Here is a 17433-nt window from a genome sequence, read left to right on the forward strand (position 1 = left end):
GCCAAATTATGGAAAGAGCCTAAATGTCCATCAACTGATGAATGGATAAAGAAATTGTGGTTTATATACACAATGGAATACTACGTGGCAATGAGAAAAAATGAAATATGGCCTTTTGTAGCAACATGGATGGAACTGGAGAGTGTGATGCTAAGTGAAATAAGCCATACAGAGAAAGACAGATACCATATGGTTTCACTCTTATGTGGATCCTGAGAAACATAACAGAAACCCATGGGGGAGGGGAAGGAAAAAAAAAAAAAAAAGAGGTTAGAGTGGGAGAGAGCCAAAGCATAAGAGACTGTTAAAAACTGAGAACAAACTGAGGGTTGATGGGGGGTGGGAGGGAGGGCAGGGTGGGAGGGAGGGCAGGGTGGGTGATGGGTATTGAGGAGGGCACCTTTTGGGATGAGCACTGGGTGTTGTATGGAAACCAATTTGACAGTAAATTTCATATATTAAAAAATAAAAAATAAAAAAAATAAAAAAAAAAAAAAAGAGTCTCTTATGGTTTGCTTCCCTCCCTTTCTGTTTGTAACTATTGTTTCCTCTTCCTTTCCCCAATCGTCTTCTGTTAAGTTTCTCAAGATAAAGAAAGAAAGAAAGAAAGAAAGAAAGAAAGAAAGAAAGAAAGAAAGACAATTAATAAGTGAAACCAACAGTGAACTTCTTCCACTTGAATACATGTATCTTTGTAAGTTATCTTTTTCAGCTGTGATACCATCAGAACTGCATATTAAAGAAAGCTAATCTTGAAATAATAACTTCAAACAGCAGTATCAGCCAAGATTTTCAAATATAATTAGGCATATTCATTAACATCAGTCTCATTAACCATCATCATTATTATAAGTCAGCCAAAAGGTATTATGGATCATTAATAACTAAAATAAAAATTATTCTAAATATTCATTTTATTTTCACTTGTCTTTTTAAAATTTCCATGTGTGTATGCTTTATAATATATACAAATAGCACTAATACAATGTTAATGTAGGTAATTTATGGAAAATAAATATGTTAAGGAAAAAAAGAGAATGAAATCTTGCCCTTTGGAATAATGTGGATGGAACTACAGTATATTGTGCTAAATGAAATAAGTCAGTCAGAGAAAGACAAATACCATATGATTTCATTCATTTGTGGAATTTAAGAACAAAACAGATGAACATGGGGTGTTGGAGAAAGAGAAAGAGAGAGGGAGGCAAACCATAAGAGTCCCTTAACTATAGAGAACAAACTGAGGGTTGCTAGAGGGGTGTTAGGTGAGGGGATGGGCTAGATGGGTGATGGATATTAACGAGGACACTTGTTGTGATGAGCACTGGGTGTTATATGTAACCAACAAATCACTAAGTTCTACTCCTGAAATTAATCTTACACTATATTTTAACTAACTAGAGTTTGCAAATGATCTTGATACTTGGCAGGTAATCCATATGTTTGTATACTGCAGCTATGCCCTTAGGGATTATTTTCCAGGGATGCTATGCATGTATAACTTGTAATCCTTCTAAGCCATGAGCTCCTCAGAGAAATTTACTGAATTAAAGACAAGTGTCAATCAAGAGCTATACCAATGATGTGCTGGACTCCAGTCACTCAGGAAAAAATATATGTATGTCTATTTATTACTTAATTTTAAAATTTAACATTTTGAAGGGGAGAGCAAACTTAAAATAAAAAGAATATGTTCCAGAAACTAAATAATTATCAATGCACAATTATATACTCAGCCTTGGAGATACAGGTAGAGATTGCAGCAGCTGTTTTTTAATGTCTCCTTTTGTCATTTGTTCTGTAATTCAAACTTCAGTTTTTAAAAGTTTCCATTGTCTTCATTAGGTCAGCAATATAATCCTTGAGAAACTTATATCTATTCTATAAAACAATGAGCTTGATTTTTTTTTTCACAGTACCTCCAGTTCAAGTCCTGGAGTCAGCCCTTAGCCTCTCTCTATTGCATTCAGAAGTAGTCTTCAAAGTGAAGAGGGACAGGAACAAGAGGAGGACACATTAGTAAAATCTTGGTTTGCACATGATATATTTTTTCTGCCATGAAAAGGTCTGTTATGAAGGCTGATATAAAATACCACTGAGAATAAAAATGTCATTCCATATCCTAATCACATACTAAAAGTCCAGTGATCCATCAGAGACTAACACAAGACTGTATTGTATGTGAGCCTAGAAATTCATCTCCTATTTCAGGAAAACCAAAAACTTTCTCTTACCACAGAGGCACTGTGGTTAAATCACCTTAACCAAAAAATCCAAAGGAGAGCTGAATCCTCTGTCTATAGTGACACAGACATGGGGCTCTAACTCCCTTGCATAAGTTAAATTTAATGGTCGGATTTCCTCATTTGCAACTTCCCAATTATGCCGGTTCAGGATTTTGGTCCTGGAATGCTCCTTGCCAGGGGCTGAGTGCCTCATGTTCCCCTCCTCTAGCAGCAGCTGCCTACAAATAGACCAAATCTAGGACCTACCTTCTCTGTTAAAATGAAGATTAGCAGGTATTAAAGACACGTTAGCATTTAGGTGAGGGTCTCACCCAGATGTTAACAGAAGAAATTAAAGAATATTTGGGGTCGAAACTGTGCATCTGTGAAATATATTCTGTGACAGGAACAGACATTCCAAGCATTTGTCTTGTGGGAATCACTAGAACCTTCCTGCTCACATTCTAAATGAAGAGAGTATCCGCGATGGGACGTCTAAATAGAGACCCAAGATTATGGTGCTTACTGGAGCAAAGCAGCAAGGAAAAACATCCAAACTAAAAAGGCAGTTTACTCTGTAAACAGTAATTTTAAATTGACATTTGACTTCAGATAAGTTGAAACATCTGAGCCTGGATCCCGTGCCAAATTAAAACATACATAAAAACCATACTTTGGGGTTGCAGACCTTTCAGAGATGGAGTGGTAATATAAGTATATTCTTTACACAGACCTGTTCCTAATCACGTATCTTCCATGTTTAAAACACTTCAGTTGTTTCCTATTTCACTGTAGGACAAAGTCCAAACCTCAGAATGGCAGGGAAAGCCTAATGATCCCACTCCTCCTGCCTCACAATTCACTCCTAGCCCCTCTCCAAACCTGCTCTGGGTCACTCATAATACATGTCTCCCAGTGGCCTTGTTTTCAGACCTTTTCACAAGCTATTCTGTACCCAAAGTTCTGGCTGATTCCTACATATTCTGGAGGCCTCAGTTTGGGCCTTTCTTCTGAGAAACCTTTGCAGACTCCTAAAGGCATGGTTAGGTGCCTATTATATTTTCCCCTTCCCCATATGCTGGGTACTTCCTTATGTGATGCAGTGAGATATTTTAAGTGTCTGTTTACTTGTCTCTATCTACTAATAGTCAGCTTTATAAGGGCAGGAGACAGTTCATTTTGTTCATGCTATCTCCTCAGCATACTACCCACCTGTCGATAATCACTGCTTACTTAATGAATAAATTAAGCTCTTGTAACATTCTAGTTGATTAGTGACCACAAGTGGCTGAATGGTTAGTGTCATTGCAGGGAAATTCATGGGAGAAGAGAACTTGTCCTGGTCATTGTACCCACAGCACTAATATCATACCTGACAATAGTAGATGTTCAATAAATACTTATTGAAGAAAAATTTGGAATACTGAGTAACCTTTAAAGTATAATACATTGTCTTTGATATAGTGGTTAATATGATGTTAATACTAATAGAGAGTTTCAGATCTGTTAAAATCATAATAGCCCTGGGAGGGAAATTGCCATTCTTATTATAGCAATCATTACTACTCTCAATATTAATGATTTAGCCTATTATAGATCAAGAATTTTTCCCTCTCAAGTATTGTCCTGAGTAAATATTTTCTTTTTCTTCTTTTTTTCTATTTTAGAGAGAGAGAGAGAGAGAGAGAGAGAACGAGTGGGGTAGAGGGGCAGAAACAGAGAAAGAGACAGAGACAGAGAGAGAATCCTGACAGAATCCCACGACCCTGGTATCATGATCTGAGCCAAAATAAGAGTCAGACGTTATTGACTGACCCACCCAGGTGTCCCGGTGTTTTCTAGTCTATTGAGTAGTGTTTCAGATTTGCATCTTTGATTTTCAATAATATGTAGCATCCTTGAAATATGGTATTTTTCAATTACATAAAAATGCTTCTTGGTTCCTACAATAGAAACATGGTAGGGTCTCTATATTCCTCAAAGAGAAACACAAAAGAAGTTATTTGTACACATCTTCACCTAGAAACCTTTTAGAGAAAATCAAAACATCTAGCTAGAAGAGTGTCTGAGGGATGATCTAGTTCAGCACCACACTTAGGGGTGAGTAGTCTCTTCCTCCATTAAAGGAAGAGAAAGGCAACTAGTATTTGACTAGTCTGCTCCAAATAGTTAAATATTTTTCCTTAAAAATAACATTAGTCCACACACATACACATCACTCACATAGTGCAGACAATTTGCATAACTGCTATAAATGATGAAACACATACCTACCTGATCAAGGAGAGGTAAGTAGTGTATGCTTAGATTTATGGCAATCCCATCACACCCACATAAATGGTACTTTCCACCACTCCCTATCCTTATCCCTACCATTAGAGTGAATCTCTTTTATAGTCCCAAGTCAAGAAAACATGTTGAGTCATAATGATTATTGTGCTACAAATTATATTACTATAAAACACACCCCTATTTTATTTTTAATAAAGTAAAAGAACGACAACAAAAAATACTGGGTATTCAAATATTTGAATACTTGAAATATTCATTTCATATCTAGAGAAGTGTTTGAAGTTTGAGCCTCCTATGTTAAGGGGCGCCTGGGTGGCTCGGTCGGTTGAGCGTCCGACTTCAGCTCAGGTCACGATCTCACGGTTCGTGAGTTCGAGCCCCGCGTCAGGCTCTGGGCTGATGGCTCAGAGCCTGGAGCCTGCTTCCGATTCTGTGTCTCCCTCTCTCTCTGCCCCTCCCCCATTCATGCTCTGACTCTCTCGTCTCAAAAATAAATAAACATTAAAAAAAAAAAAAAAATTAAAAAAAAAAAAAAAAAAAGAAAAATGCACAAATTACAAAGTTGGCAAGGTCTGCATATCTTCCTTGTCTCTCACATAGCACACTGCTCCTCATCTCCATAGCTCCTCATTTGGGCCTGGCTTCTTAAAACTTTCTTTTCTCTGCTTGAACTCAGGAATCATCAGGAAAAGCCAGTAACATCAGTGGTGTCCATTGAATGGCTCAGATTTGAGAAAACCCAGGCTTCTGGAAGCAGTGATAGAGCAGCTGCAGCTAGAGGCTCCCACATGGTGGCCTGGAGAATATGGTATTTCCATCCACAAACCAAGCACCAGGAGAGGCAAGGTGAGAGGATAATAGTGGGGCATCTTACATTGGTGGCAAAAGAAGAGTTTCAGGAAAAGCAGGGTAGGTGATACTGGCTCTCCAGTAGGTTACTCATCAGGTGATGTGTCAGGAGCTGATATTCACATTCAAGGTCAGGGATTCAGGAAAACAAACAAGAATAAGTCAGGGTCCAAGTTCAGGAGGGAATGAGGGAGCCAACCAAAAAGGGCATGAGAATAGAGTTTTGAAAACAAAGATCAAAGTAGAAGGAGTTTATCAAGCTGAGCTTGGGTCAATACTGGATGATGATAATGCTGAGCCACCAAGTGTTGGTCTAAGTGGTTCATTAAGATCCTTGAAAAGGGTGGGCTGGGCCTTCAGGTATGTTTAGAGACACCAGACTTGCAGAGAATGGGGAGACAGAGTCTTGGAATTGATTTCTGGACCTTTCTCTCTAATCTTGTGATTTCTTTCAGAATTCCCTGCACTGGTTTCATGGCTTTCTATACATATAATTGATCCTTTCCATATATGTAATCTCAACCAAAGGATCGCCCTTTACCAGTCAAAATTATCCCTTTCCACATCTCCAGAAGGCCATCACAAGTCACGAATGAAGCAAGTTCTCAGCAAAATCAGCCCAGTGAGCACAGGAAAATTTTGAAGCTATCCTGCCTCTGTTTCTCACAGTTTTGATCTCATATAGGATGGTAGCCAGAGTAGGAAAGTACACTCAAGGAGAAAATATGTTGTACTGATAAAAGGTAAAAATGCCTGACTAACTGTACTTAGGGCAGAAATAACCACAGCTGACTACGAATCAACTGTGTATCACTGCCACTAAAAATAATCACACCCATCCCCTCTTTCCACTTACCTGTCTTTATCCCTGATAAGGTCTTGTTATTGCTAATTTGGATTCCTAGAGTTCTCTGTTAGACAATCCCATAGCAATTGATTTTTTCCCTGCTCCAATCCTATCTGTATACCAAAGCCACTGTCATTTTTGTCACTCTGCTATTCCATATATTTCAGTGGTTACTATTGCCTACCAAATTAAGTTCACTTTTCTTAATTTGATCTAAACATTTTTGCAGCATTACCTTCCACCATTCAACCTGTACCCAAGGTATCTGTAAACGTTTATTGTTCTTAGTTTTCCAGATACATTTATTCCTTTCTCCCATCAGGTCTTAGTCTTTGCTTTTTCCTGCTGAACATATCCATCTCTACCTGATAAAATCTTACCCATTCTTCTAAATACTGCTTAAATGTCTAAAGTATTCCCTTTCAACCACAGACATTTCCTCACCTCTTCAATTTTCCATAGCTCTCTATCTCTCATGCCAACTATACTCATCACATTCTGTGCTGAATGAAGAGCTTTCTCTGTCCATGGCATACAGCTTGCTGTTATTAATATTCATAAATATTTGTTGAATTCAAAAGAAGAAAGATGATTCTTACATATATAGACACACATATATGAACCGCACACAAACAACACTATTTCATAATAGAGTACTATGCCCAATAAAGAAATTCAGAACTTTTTTTTTTTAAGTGATACACTAGCCTCCACAGAGAAAGTACAGAGATTCTAATCTAATAGAGACTTGGTCACCATGCAAAGTGTACTTTCAATTTTGTGAAGATTGATTTTAACCACCATCTTCTTGAAAAGATTCATGTCTGAAAAATGCTTTCATAATCTTTATGGAAACCACCATGTAGTGAAATGAGAGAAGAGAATTGAACTAATCAGGAAATTATAAAACTCATATTTTGGCCACTTAGTCATTCTGGTAAAATATATGGAAGCTGAACATAGTAGCCAGGGGCTTTATTTTTTTCTTTATCAAATCATGCAGTTAATTCAAAAAGAAATCTCCATAGCAAGGTTTGTTTTGTTTCCTTAGGTTTCCTTAGTAGTCATTTCATAAATAAGAGCATGGGTCAGGATAAGGATAAATTTTAAAGCCCTCTTAATTTAGAAACACTGACTTCTACCTTCTTGGTATCCAAATAGTGTTGGGGGGAAAATGACATATTCCACATGACTCTGAAAGTAAACATGATCAATATCCTGAAACCCAAACTTGACATGGCTTTCAATTTTAATTGAAATCAGTATAGTTTTATTTTTTTTATCATTCATAAACCTCTTTCCAAAAAGACAAAATACATACCTAAACCACTAATTTTGATTTTGCAACAGCAAAACAAGTTTTGTAGTAAAAATAGAAGACCTAAGAGAATGAGATGTTTGGGTACTAGTTCTAATTCAACCTCTGGCCGTGTAAACTTGGTAGAAACACCTCACCATTTATATATCCCATCTCCAGTCTACAAAATAAGGAAATAATCATGTTACCTTACCTATTTCATGATGAGGGTTGAATGAAATAAATTAAGAGAAAGCATTTTGTAAATTAAGTATGAAAATCTCTGATGATCCTGATGCCGCTTCTCATTAACCCTGCAATGATCTCCATCCAGGACCTCTGCAGTTGGGCTAGCTGTCTCCCTATCCACTTCACTTAACTGTCCTAACAGATTCCATGGTTTTCTAGTTGCCCATACTTGTGAGAATCTCTGGTTCTTCTGGTCTGTCCAGCTGAGTCTTGCGCTTCCTTTAGAGACTTCATTCCCCCATGAAACTTTCAACCCACTAGGATCTTTGTTTTCAGAATTCTTTGTACACTTATGCCCTCAACCTCAAATAGAACATTAGTTTATGACTTTGTATATTTCATTTATTACAATTTACAAGTGTTGGTTCCACTAGAGTATGAATTTTTATGCATAAAGACTGCATCATATGCCTCTTTCATATAACTCAAAGTGCCTAGCTCAGGGCTGAGCACTTCTTAAAAAGAATGAACTGCTTGTTTCCCAACTTTCTTTTCCATAAGTTACTGACTAACGGACACTTAACCCCATAATTTCTGATATCTAGTCAATCATAAAGTCTCCTATGTTTAATATTCAAAATAAAGTCTCAAATATACCCACTTTTCTCTTTCTCCCTTCTCATATCCAAATTTCATCAGCAGCAAACACTTGTTTACTGCACTCTCAGCAATGGCTTTCAACTAGTACACAGAGCCAGAAAAATTCACTTTTAGAAATCCAATTATGCCTGCTTTCTGCTTAGAGCCTTTAAATGTTTTTGTTTTTGTTTTGTTTTTTATTAAACTTTAAATAAAATCCCGATGCCCAACAGTGGCCTCCAAGGCCACATATGCTCTGGCCCCCACCAACTTCTCCATCCTCATTGTGGGCCACCTTCCCCATGTCCCTCTATCCCAGGCACATGGCCTCCCCTAAGCTCCTCTCAGAGGCCATGGTCATTTGCCTTAAGGCCTTTGCACATGTTGTTTCCCCCTCCTCAAAGTCCTTCCCCCTTCCCCCTTCCCTGGCACTTTGCATAATCAGTTCTTTCTCTCCCTGTACAGAAGCACCACACTTGCTTTTTCTCCCAGTTCCTTCTCTTTAGAGAGGACTTTTTAAGCAATTCCATCCCATACGCTGTTTATTTCTTTCATCTTACTTATCATGATGGGTAATTATTCGTTATTTTTTATTTACTTCTGTATTATTTCTCTTGTCACTAGATTGTAAGATTCATGAAGGTAGGAACCATGTATGTTTTTTCATCATTACGTATTCACAGTACCTAGTACAGTTGTCTAGCACATAGAAAACACTCAAGTATTAGTTGAAGGAAAATTTAACAAGTGAAATTTGAGTATTTAATATATGCCAGGTGCTGGAAACACAAAGTAAAATAATTCCAGTCTTGTACCCCTAATTCCATGTTCAGTGATGTCATCATGTTGGTGGCTTAAATTTGGCCATGGTGAGAATATTACACAAGACAAATCAGGAAATACTGCAAATCATGGCTTCTCTCCATGCTACCCCTGCCCTGCATGACAGCTAGTTTATGAGCATATCATTCCAGATAGGAAAATGCATAATTATAAACACATGTGCAAAATGTTATGGGGGTTTTCAAGAAATAGTACTGGGAAGACTGAATGTGCATGTACACAAGGTGAAGTTGGACCCTTACCTTACACCATAATGCAAAAATTAAAACGGATCAAACACCTAAATGTAAGAGCTAAAATTATAAAACTCTTAGAAAAAAAACATAAGAGAAATGCTTTATGCCATCAGATTTGTTACTTTCTTGGCTATAACACCAAAAGCATAGGCAACAAAAAACAAAAACAGATAAATTAGACTCCATCAAAATTTAAAGCTTTCATACATCAAAGTATACTATCAACAGAGTTAAAAGGCAATGTACAGAATGGGAGAAAATATTTACAAATCATGTATCTGATAAGGTATCCAGAATATGTAAAAACTCCTCCAACTCAAAAGCCAAATAACCCAATTAAAACAGAGGCAAAGATATGCAAATAGCCAAAAAGTAGATGACATTATAATCATTAGGGAAATGTAAATCGGTCAAACTCACATAAGATACCATACCACCACACACAAATTGGAATGATTATTATTATTTTTTAAATATAATATAGCAATTTTTGGCAAGGGTATGGAAAATATTGAACCCTTCTGCATTTCTGGTAGGAATGTAAAGTGGTACAACCATTATGGAAAGCAGCATAACTGTTCCTCAAAACATTAAAAATGGACTTATTATATGATCTGGAAATTCCATTTCTGGGTATATTTTCAAAAGAATTGACAGCAGAGACTTGTACAAATATTTGCATGCCAACATTCATAGCAGCATTATTCCCAACAGCCAAAAGGTAAAAGCAACCCATTGTCCATCAACAGATGAATGCATTCACAAAATGTGGCCTCTACATACAACAGAATAGGACTCAAAAATGAACTACTGGGACCTCATCAAAATAAAAAGCTTCTGCACAGTGAGGGAAACAATCAGCAAAACTAAAAGGCAACTGACAGAATGGGAGAAGATACTTGCAAATGACATATCATATAAAGGGTTAGTATCCAAAATCTATAAAGAACTTACCAAATTCAACACCCAAAAAACAAATAATCCAGTGAAGAAATGGGCAAAAGACATGAATAGACACTTCTCCAGAGAAGACATCCAGATGGCCAACTGACACATGAAAAAATGTTCAACATCACTCATCATCAGGGAAATACAAATCAAAACCACGATGAGATACCACCTTTCACCTGTCAGAATAGCTAACATTAACAACTCAGGCAACAACAGATGTTGGCGAGGATGCGGAGAAAGAGTTTGCATTGCTGGTGGGAATGCAAGGTGGTGCAGCCACTCTGGAAAACAGTATAGAGGTTCCTCAAAAAAACTAAAAATAGAACTACCCTACGACCCAGCAATTGCACTACTAGGCATTTATCCAAGGGATACAGGTGTGCTGTTTCGAAGGGACACATACACCCCCATGTTTATAGCAGCACTATCAAGAATAGCCAAAGTACGGAAAGAGCCCAAATGTCCATCGCTGGATGAATGGATAAAGAAGATGTGGTATATATATATAATGGAGTATTACTTGGCAATCAAAAAGAATAGAATCTTGCCATTTGCAACTATGTGGCTGGAACTAGAGGGTATTATGCTAAGTGAAATTAGTCAGACAAAGACAAAAATCATATGACTTCACTCATATGAGGACTTTAAGAGGCAAGACAGATGAACATAAGGGAAGGGAAACAAAAATAATATAAAAACAGGGAGGGGGACAAAACAGAAGAGACTCATAAATATGGAGAACAAACTGAGGGTTACTGGAGGGGTTGTGGGAGGGGAGATGGGCTAAATGGGTAAGGGGCACTAAGGAATCTACTCCTGAAATCATTGCTGCACTATATGCTAACTAATTTGGATGTAAATTTTTAAAAAAATAAAAAATTAAAAAATTAAATAAAAAATAAAAATAAACAACAGAATAGGACTCATCCTTAAAAAGGAAGAAAATTCTAACACATGCTATAATATGGTAAACCTTGCGGACATTATGCTAAGTGAAATAAACTTAGCAAAAGGACAAATATTGTGTGACTGCACTATGTATGTGGTACTTAGAGTAGTCACATTCATAGAGTCAGAAAGTAGAGTGGTGGTTGCTGTGGGCTAGGAGGAGAGCTAGGGAGTTCTTGTTTAATGGGTGTGGAGTTCTGTTTAGAAAGATGGAAGAAGACTGGATGTGGATGGTGGTGATGGTTGCACAACTGTGTGAGCATGCTTAATGCCACTCAACTGTACATTTAAAATGATTAAAATGGCACATTTTATGTTATTTATTTTTTATCAAACAAAAATAGTTAAAAAATGTTATGGAAATACAACAAAGCAAATAACTGGATTAGGAGAGGTTCTGATGAGGGAACTAGGACTTCACAGGAGAAGAGGTCTGTTCTAAACAGAAAGAAGGGAAAGCTATTTCTGGACAAAGGAAAAGTATGTGCAAACGAAAGGAATATGAGAGTGTAGGGTATATTCAAAGGATGGCAGTTTGGTGAAGGCTGGTTACAGGGATGAGCCTGAGCTGTAACCACCAAAAGATCCCTATAGTTCTGAATCAAAGAAATAATGTTTCATTTCTACTTACTTGTAACTTGACAGCTGACATATTTTGTATTTACTGTCCACCTGACTATATAATTAGCCAGGATAACCACTTTCCCATTCTTACTAGATTTCAGACAATTTGCTCAATTTAACAGTAAACTCGAGGGTATGAATTTTTGCCCCAAAACTGGAGAACTGTATTTTACAGATGGTAGGCAAAAGAAATTTTCAACATCCAAAAGCCAGAGTGAGAAGAACTGATACCAGTGCATTCCAGAGCCAATGTACCCAAGCCTAAGCCTGGAGAGAAGTCTTAATTTTCTGCCTAAGATGCTTTCAAGAATTATTAAAAATTGGGGCACCTGTGTAGCTCAGTCGGTTAAGCGTCTGACTCTTGATTTCAGCTCAGGTCATGATCTCACGGTTCGTGAGTTTGAGCCTTGTGTCGGGCTCTGCACTGACAGTGCAGAACCGGCTTGGGATTCTCTCTTTCATCATCTCTCTTTCAACCCTCCAGCACTGGCACTCCCTCTCTCTTTCTCTGAAAATAAATAACCTTCAAAAGAGAGAATTACTTAAAAATTTATTACACTTTTTTCTCAGTAATGTAAAAAGTAAATGTTTTAAACCTAAGGTTAGTGCTTTATCTTGTATGATTAATCGTATGGATCTATTATAAAGTAGACAAGGGGCGGCTGGGTGGTTCAATGGGTTAAGTGTCTGACTTCAGCTCAGGTCATGATCTCACGGTTCGTGTGTTTGAGCCCCGCATCAGGCTCTGTGTGGACAGCTCAGAGCCTGGAGTCTCCTTCAGATTCTATGTTTCCCTCTCTCTCTTCCCCTCCCCCGATCATGCTCTGTCTCTCTTTCAAACATAAACATTAAAAAATATATGTATTATAAAGTAGCCAAATGAATCTCACATATTGTTGCCACTTTGACCATAAAGAGTTGACCAGAATGAAGCAGTGAGGTGAATATCATAATATTGTGTCAATATGATTCCGCATGGGTTATATCAATATCATTAAAGTGTGAAGCAGTGTTTCTAACACCAACAGCAGTTGGATAACTTTACATAGGAAAACCTGCTTCAGTTCATTTAAATGGATTGGGATGGTCCACACAAGTTCTCAGAGACTTATCCTAAGGTCCAAAGTTTCTCCTAGGATAAGGTTTCATATACCAGAGGATCTAAATAAAGGAAGGAATGAGCAGAGAATGAGTTCTAAACAAAACAAAAGAAAAAAAAAAAGAGTTTGATACAGCAGAGCCTCTTTCATCTGTTTCAGTGCATTAAATATGGGTTAAATATCTGCTGAGAAGGTAATTTGCAGGCCATCAAGTAAAAAGTAAAAGCATTTCTTCTGTACAAAATACTTGTCAGTTTTGATCATGTTTCTTCTTTTCATACATCATCTCACTCTACCCTCTTTTGTTCTTCTTTCTCTACTCTCATTATAATCTTCAGGAGAACCTCATTTAGTTAAACATCCTCCACCCAGTGTCTTAGGAGAATGAGGTTTCTTCTGTCTTTTGGGTTTGGTTTTTCTTGTAAGTATGTTGTAAAAACCATATTCTTCCTTCATATCAAAACACAGGCAGTTTCTTTCCAATTTTAGTTTCCCTCTGTGAACGGCAACCTGTAATCAAATTTGTGGCAGATAAATACATTACAGGGCTTTTCATTTTATAAGTGCTGCTGTTGAACTTGGGCATACAATATGGGAAGTTAAAGAACATTTTTCAGGCCAATCATTAATCTACTCCTCTTTGTTCCCATCACACTGTAACTCCACCTTTATTAGTGCCTATACCAATTTCAGTGTGGTTAGTATTATATTATCTACTCCATGAAGGTAAGATTAAATTTAATTTACTCTTTCATTCAACAAGCATTTATTGAGTAGCAGCTGTGGGCCAAGCACTAGACTATTGATTGGAGACATAAAGAGAAATCAAATAGAGTCCCTCTCTTCAAGGAGCCCACTTTGTCCCTATTCTGTCACATGTACTATATATATGTTTGTTCAATTAAATCACTAGATCATGCTTCAGCTTGAAGATGACTAAAGGACTTTGGTCTAATTAAATAATCAGATGTTTCTATAATGTTCTCACCACACAGCATCACATGCTTGTTTCCTCTTGAGGGTCTTCAATATTGAATATTAAAGGAACTATAGCCACAGAGATGGCAAAGAAGAGGAAGTGAAAATGTCTATCCAGGTAATACAGAAAGTGAAGAATGAGCCCAGATGGAAGTGGAAAGCAAGAATTGACCATGTTCTTTTGCATCTATGTCTGTGGTAAAGGGCAGCCTCGTTGACCTTGGATAGTTCTAATTCATACATGGTTTTTCTACTTTTAAAACTTGACCAAATTCAGAATTCAGAGAGGCTAAAGCTGAGCTACAATTCAAAGTTTTCACAAGGTTGGGACAAGTCATCAACTAAAATGCTTCTTTCATGTCTTCATATGGTGTCCTGTAATCAGGGATCAGGTATATAGACACAGGTATGTAGACAGAGATGAAGAAAGAGACTAAGTGGTAAGACCACTGTGGCAAATTACTATCACACAAATATCTGTGGGTAAGGCGGCTTAGAATCTCAGTCGGCCTCTTAAAGTTTATTTGCTTTCTTGGTTGTATTACAGATTAAACCAAGTTCATTTTCTGAGTTTCTATTTAAGAAGTTCTTGATATAAAATAATCATTTCAACATTTATCCAACAGTTATTGAACGTTATTCTGTGCCAGGCCCTGTGTTGGGGGGGGTTGCAGGCACAAAGGGAAATATGACATGCTTTCAAAAAGCTCCCAGTCCAGTGGAAGAACAAACAAGTGTGCTGCTGAAGACCGGATTTCTAATCCTCTTTCAATTCACAATTTCTCTAGTCACATATGTCTTCCTTTTAAAGAGAGTATTTGCTAACTTGATTCCCTAACCTTTTGAGACACAAATCTGGAAAAATAGGGACAAAGAAGAGACAGGAAATGGGAGCAGGGGAATAAAGGGATAAAGGGGCTAAATCAGACCCTGTAAGGAGAAAGAATGAAGTAGTGAGATAAAAAGAAAAGTCACATGGACGGGCGCCTGGGTGTCTCAGTTGGGTAAGCGGTTAAGAGTCCAACTTTGGCCCAGGTCATGATCTCACAGTTCATGGCTTTGAGCCCTGTGTCAGGCTCTCTGCTGACAGCTCTTAGCCTGGAGCCTGCTTCAGATTCTGTGTCTTCCTCTCTCTCTCTGCCCCTCTCCCGCTCATGATCTGTCTCTCAAATATAAATAAACTTAAAAAAAAAAAAAAGAAAAGAAAAGTCACATGGAACTAAAGCTGGAAAGCATTTTGAAGGCTGGTTTGTAAGCAGCTCTGGAATATAAGAGTTTATAATATGGAGGGTAAGAAAAGAGAAGAATGGAGAAAATAATTCTGAGAAGAGTTCTGAAGTAGAGTTGAATCCCCTCTACCGTTTAATTGAGAGAGAAAAGTAAATTTAGAATATATTATGAAATCATTTTTGGCCTGTCAGGCCATGCTTCTTTGTGTTTAATTCTTACAAAGACTGAGCTACATGGGGCCCCAAGATTTAGTGTGCATTTGGAATGCAGCATCTATAACTGGAGTGTGTAAAGGAGCATAAATGTTGAGGTTCACATTTTGGAAACACCAACATTATTTAGCTAAGCAGAGCTTTCCTCAGGCTGGAGTGTCCTAATGGGTGATTTATTTCAATGTAGCATTATCTTATAATGGTCAAGCTGTATTGAATGAATGAATTAATTAATTAATTAAAATTTTAAAAAAGCAAGGCAGGTATTCAGTAAAAGGTGGAAAAGGGGTGGGAAGGAAAGAGCAAAATAGAAATTCAATGGCTAATAAGGTTGGAGGACATAAGGAAGAGTGCAGACAGTGGGTGGGCCTATGAGCTGAGACTTGTCATCCTCAGCTCTAGCATCAAATACTGCCATCTCAATGACACTCACTCAACCTCTCCCAAGGGAAAATAGTCACAGTTTTACATGATATTAAAAAAAAAAATTGTCATGTTTTAACAGGATTGTTGGTTTTTCTTTCCCCTTTAGAGAAGTTGGTGGAACGTATTTCTACACCCCATTACAATATTATGGTACAGTATTATGGGAGTAGAACAGATCAACATGAAATAGCACGGCATGTATAAGAATTTGCAAGTTGTTCCTTGGAGCTGTAACAAATGAATAAACATGCTCCATACGGAGCATTTAATATGGGCTAGGCACCAGGCTGAGCCCTTTACTTGTTTCATCTCATAATCCTAACAACATTCCTAAAGTAGATGCTATTATAATCCCTATTTTATGAATTTAGAGGGATTAAATAACTTGCCCTAGATCATACAACTAGCAAGCAACAGAATCAGGATTCAAGTAAGCAATTAAATTCCACTGCCCATGCTCCTAACCATTTGACTATACCACCCCTCGTGAATGTTGTAAAGGGAGGTCTGAGCTTTATCCTCTAGGTCAGTGCATCTATAACTAGGGTATGTGTTCAGGGTACATGAAGCCAGAACATACATGTGGCCATTTTCCTAGGAAATCAATTGTACTCAAAGATCTGGGAGGGAAAAATCCTACTCAAGTGAAAAAATGTTAGAAGGTAATGATTTTAAAAAATTTATAGGAAAAATGAAGACATATTGTAGATTAATATGTAAAATTTTGTGAGTTACAAAGGTAAAAAAAAATCGTGAGATTTTGGTAATTTGTTGGTAATTTTAACCTTGGCTCCCTTTCCTCCAGACTTACTCATGTTCACTCTTTTTTTAGGGCTTTCACAGAGATTTTTGTGAAGTACTGCTTTAGGCGTGAAAGCTGTGGACAGTTTCAATAGCATTGCATAGTCAAGTTTACATTTTGGAAAGCTTTTTTACAAGTGAGGGAGAAATACAAGGAAAGAATCAGGCTTCACTAGTAGAATGGGGCATGGATTATACAGGGCACTGAGCTCACTTGTAGACAGTGAATTTGAGGGGCCTGGGTTGTGTGTCTGTTGAGGACAATGTGGATCTGGAACTCCAGAGAGAGATCACAAAGACCTTTTATCACCTTCTTGTACTATCAGCATTCAAGATTGGGTCCCCACCTAGTACCTAGAACAGTGTTTGGTACAGAGTAGGAACTTGAAAATGACTTGTTGAATGAAGGAAGTAGAAATAAGAGGGCATGCATGTATTAATAATGTGTTTGATGAGATATTCTGTTTATGGTAAACTGCAAAAAAATTATTTAGAATTAATGTTTTGTATCTATGTGCATATTAAATTCATAAATACTTTATAGGGTTCATATGGCATAATGATATTAATCCCTGTAAGAAAACTACTTTCAAGAGCACAGAGTTTTTTTTAAATGTTTTTCTTTATTTTTTTAGAAAGAGAGAGAGAGAGAGAGAGAGAGAGAGAGAGAGCTCACTTGCACATGTGAGCCAGGGAGGAGCAGAGAGACAGGGAGAGAGAATCCCAAGCAGGCTCTGTTCTGTCAG

Source organism: Panthera onca, chromosome B2 (assembly GCF_046562875.1).
Source record: "Panthera onca isolate mPanOnc1 chromosome B2, mPanOnc1 haplotype 2, whole genome shotgun sequence".
Classification (NCBI taxonomy): Eukaryota; Metazoa; Chordata; class Mammalia; order Carnivora; family Felidae; genus Panthera; species Panthera onca.